We start from the raw sequence: 5,000 nt of genomic DNA on the forward strand, positions 1-5,000 counted from the left end.
ACAATTGCAAGCCCCAATCCCTAGCACGAAGGAGGTTCAGCGGGTTACCCCGACCTTTCGGCCTAGGAAGACACGCTGATTCCTTCAGTGTAGCGCGCGTGCGGCCCAGAACATCTAAGGGCATCACAGACCTGTTATTGCTCAATCTCGTGCGGCTAGAAGCCGCCTGTCCCTCTAAGAAGAAAAGTAATCGCTGACAGCACGAAGGATGTCACGCGACTAGTTAGCAGGCTAGAGTCTCGTTCGTTATCGGAATTAACCAGACAAATCGCTCCACCAACTAAGAACGGCCATGCACCACCACCCACCGAATCAAGAAAGAGCTATCAATCTGTCAATCCTTCCGGTGTCCGGGCCTGGTGAGGTTTCCCGTGTTGAGTCAAATTAAGCCGCAGGCTCCACTCCTGGTGGTGCCCTTCCGTCAATTCCTTTAAGTTTCAGCTTTGCAACCATACTTCCCCCGGAACCCAAAAGCTTTGGTTTCCCGGAGGCTGCCCGCCGAGTCATCGGAGGAACTGCGGCGGATCGCTGGCTGGCATCGTTTATGGTTAGAACTAGGGCGGTATCTGATCGCCTTCGAACCTCTAACTTTCGTTCTTGATTAATGAAAACATACTTGGCAAATGCTTTCGCTTCTGTTCGTCTTGCGACGATCCAAGAATTTCACCTCTAACGTCGCAATACGAATGCCCCCGCCTGTCCCTATTAATCATTACCTCGGGTTCCGAAAACCAACAAAATAGAACCGAGGTCCTATTCCATTATTCCATGCACACAGTATTCAGGCGGGCTTGCCTGCTTTAAGCACTCTAATTTGTTCAAAGTAAACGTGCCGGCCCACCGAGACACTCAATAAAGAGCACCCTGGTAGGATTTCAACGGGGTCCGCCTCGGGACGCACGAGCACGCACGAGGCGGTCGCACGCCTTCGGCTCGCCCCACCGGCAGGACGTCCCACGATACATGCCAGTTAAACACCGACGGGCGGTGAACCAACAGCGTGGGACACAAATCCAACTACGAGCTTTTTAACCGCAACAACTTTAATATACGCTATTGGAGCTGGAATTACCGCGGCTGCTGGCACCAGACTTGCCCTCCAATAGATACTCGTTAAAGGATTTAAAGTGTACTCATTCCGATTACGGGGCCTCGGATGAGTCCCGTATCGTTATTTTTCGTCACTACCTCCCCGTGCCGGGAGTGGGTAATTTGCGCGCCTGCTGCCTTCCTTGGATGTGGTAGCCGTTTCTCAGGCTCCCTCTCCGGAATCGAACCCTGATTCCCCGTTACCCGTTACAACCATGGTAGGCGCAGAACCTACCATCGACAGTTGATAAGGCAGACATTTGAAAGATGCGTCGCCGGTACGAGGACCGTGCGATCAGCCCTAAGTTATTCAGAGTCACCAAGGCAAACGGACCGGACGAGCCGACCGATTGGTTTTGATCTAATAAAAGCGTCCCTTCCATCTCTGGTCGGGACTCTGTTTGCATGTATTAGCTCTAGAATTACCACAGTTATCCAAGTAACGTGGGTACGATCTAAGGAACCATAACTGATTTAATGAGCCATTCGCGGTTTCACCTTAATGCGGCTTGTACTGAGACATGCATGGCTTAATCTTTGAGACAAGCATATGACTACTGGCAGGATCAACCAGGGAGCTGCGTCAACTAGAGCTGAGCAGCCGGCCGCCCGGGAGTGTGTCCCGGGGGCCCGCGCGAACACGCAAGCGTCCGCTCAATTATTCTGCAAACAGGAGGAGGCTGAGCTCCCCTGCACAACACACCTCGAAACCCTCTCAGGTCCCGGCGGCGCGCAGCGCCGTCCTAAGTACTTGGTCGGGTTCGAGAGAGGCGCAATCGCCCGGAGTTAGGCGAGTAGACGCTTTAGGTGCGACCACCCGTGCTCCCAACTGAGCTTGCCGCTGCCGACAGAGGCCCGGGAGCGTGCTGTCGTGGCATTGCCGGCGGGAGACAACACGCGCCACCTACGGTGACCGGCAGCTCCAACGCCAGCGCCACAGAAGGACAAAAGCCCTACTTGGGTGCCGAAGCGAACTCTCCCAGCACAGCGCACGCGCCAACACGTCCGCACAGCTGCGATACAAACCACCTGCGAGAACCGCTGGGGCGACCGAGCAGCAGACGGCGTCGCGGCGCCGAGCGCCGGGCGGCGGCGCATCCTCAGCGCACAAAGTCCTCAATCGGACCAGCACACTGCAGATGGCCACCGCGCTTCGCACCGGGCCCGCGAGGACCTACTTTGGCCGCAAGGCGCCGCGAGCAGGGGGCGCCGGCGCGCAGCTGCGCCGCCTGCCGCGTCCGTCGGCCGGCGCGCCTGCCACCGGCCGCCCCCACCAGCCGGCTGTAGCGCGTGCGCCCACGCACCGCGCTGCCAGCACGCCGGGCGGCCCCCCCTCACCGGCCGGGGACGGTCCCACCCAGCCACCGCCGCGTATCGCCTCACACCCAGATCCCCTTTCACGTTCGTGGGCATGGTGGGTCCCCTTTCACGTTCGTGGGCATGGTGGGTATCCCTGAAACAACCGGTTAATAGCTCGACCGATCGTCGCCAACACTGATTCACCTCTAGCGAGAACAACCGCACCACAACGGGTTACCGGTTGTTCATTTGCGTAACGTCACCAGCAAACGTACACGTCCATCGCCATTTGCAACGAGTATTGCATGCCTGTGTCAGGTGTCACAACACACTACGTCTGCCCACATAGACGCAACAACATGTGCACGCCTAGAGAACACGTGGAAGGTAGACCCCGTACGTATGCGGTGTCCATTGCGCGAACGACTGTCAGCCCGCCTCTGCAGCATGTCGCAGATGTGGAACGCGGTGCAACATGCTATCACGGTGTGTGAGAAGAGACGACTACGTCCGAATACACGCTCCACTACATCAACAGACTGCTCATGCTGATCGCCATCCAGGGCGTCCGTTCCTCCCACACGTCTGTATGGCGTACCACACTGCAATCCAGCTCTTATAGGGAGACGACACGTAGCTGCGTGCACAATATTTGGACTGTATGGTCCGCCGTTGCTAGGCGCTGTCGTCATACGGTCACATGGGCCACGATGTATCATTCAGTACATACGGAGCAATGTGCAGTACAGTTTGTGGGTTTTGCGTACATCGGCGGACAGGTGACAGGCCGTACCACAACGTAGGCTGAGTACGTCGGCATGCGAAGGGCATTGAACATGCAAACTTCTCACCGACCAGCTTGCGAAGGCAGGGGGGAAGGGGGGGGGGCATGTACGTCCTGCTGCTATCCACACTACAGTGTATAGCAGGAGCATGTGGAAAGTCAGCAACACCTGCAAGGTGTTTAACATGACGCGATACACAGGGGACCGGGCAGTGCGAGTAGCGAACTATATTGCGAGGGTTGCGGTTAGGCAACACTACACTACTTTAACGGGTTGCATAACAATTACAGAGCAGGTTCAGCGACAACGTGCGTCAGGTTAAGGCGCAATATAGTTTAGGTTACGGCGCACTTTAGGTTAGGTTAAGGCACATTATAGGTTAGGTTAAGGCACAACATGGGTTACGTTAAGGCACAACATGGGTTACGTTAAGGCACAACATGGGTTAGGTTAAGGCACAACATGGGTTAGGTTAAGGCACAACATGGGTTAGGTTAAGGCACAACATGGGTTAGGTTAAGGCACAACATGGGTTAGGTTAAGGCACAACATGGGTTAGGTTAAGGCACAACATGGGTTAGGTTAAGGCACAACATGGGTTAGGTTAAGGCACAACATGGGTTAGGTTAAGGCACAACATGGGTTAGGTTAAGGCACAACATGGGTTAGGTTAAGGCACAACATGGGTTAGGTTAAGGCACAACATGGGTTAGGTTAAGGCACAACATGGGTTAGGTTAAGGCACAACATGGGTTAGGTTAAGGCACAACATGGGTTAGGTTAAGGCACAACATGGGTTAGGTTAAGGCACAACATGGGTTAGGTTAAGGCACAACATGGGTTAGGTTAAGGCACAACATGGGTTAGGTTAAGGCACAACATGGGTTAGGTTAAGGCACAACATGGGTTAGGTTAAGGCACAACATGGGTTAGGTTAAGGCACAACATGGGTTAGGTTAAGGCACAACATGGGTTAGGTTAAGGCACAACATGGGTTAGGTTAAGGCACAACATGGGTTAGGTTAAGGCACAACATGGGTTAGGTTAAGGCACAACATGGGTTAGGTTAAGGCACAACATGGGTTAGGTTAAGGCACAACATGGGTTAGGTTAAGGCACAACATGGGTTAGGTTAAGGCACAACATGGGTTAGGTTAAGGCACAACATGGGTTAGGTTAAGGCACAACATGGGTTAGGTTAAGGCACAACATGGGTTAGGTTAAGGCACAACATGGGTTAGGTTAAGGCACACCATGGGTTAGGTTAAGGCACACCATGGGTTAGGTTAAGGCACACCATGGGTTAGGTTAAGGCACAACATGGGTTAGGTTAAGGCACAACATGGGTTAGGTTAAGGCACAACATGGGTTAGGTTAAGGCACAACATGGGTTAGGTTAAGGCACAACATGGGTTAGGTTAAGGCACAACGTAGGTTAGGTTAAGGCACAACGTGGGTTAGGTTAAGGCACAACGTGGGTTAGGTTAAGGCACAACGTGGGTTAGGTTAAGGCACAACGTGGGTTAGGTTAAGGCACAACATGGGTTAGGTTAAGGCACAACATGGGTTAGGTTAAGGCACACCATGGGTTAGGTTAAGGCACAACATGGGTTAGGTTAAGGCACAACATGGGTTAGGTTAAGGCACAACATGGGTTAGGTTAAGGCACAACATGGGTTAGGTTAAGGCACAACATGGGTTAGGTTAAGGCACAACATGGGTTAGGTTAAGGCACAACATGGGTTAGGTTAAGGCACAACGTAGGTTAGGTTAAGGCACAACGTGGGTTAGGTTAAGGCACAACATGGGTTAGGTTAAGGCACAACA

The 5,000-nt window shown here is 53.5% G+C and overlaps 1 non-coding gene across 1 annotated transcript in view; it reads right to left on the reverse strand.

The window, feature by feature from the left end:
• The window catches only part of LOC126431392 (small subunit ribosomal RNA), a 1,909-nt gene extending 243 nt beyond the window's left edge, over positions 1-1,666 (reverse strand). Inside the window, exon 1 of the ribosomal RNA XR_007577558.1 lies at positions 1-1,666. This exon is cut by the window's left edge and continues 243 nt beyond it. This is a non-coding gene — a ribosomal RNA (small subunit ribosomal RNA).
• Between the last annotated feature and the right edge of the window lie 3,334 nt (positions 1,667-5,000).

Source organism: Schistocerca serialis, unplaced genomic scaffold (assembly GCF_023864345.2).
Source record: "Schistocerca serialis cubense isolate TAMUIC-IGC-003099 unplaced genomic scaffold, iqSchSeri2.2 HiC_scaffold_1091, whole genome shotgun sequence".
Lineage (NCBI taxonomy): Eukaryota > Metazoa > Arthropoda > Insecta > Orthoptera > Acrididae > Schistocerca > Schistocerca serialis.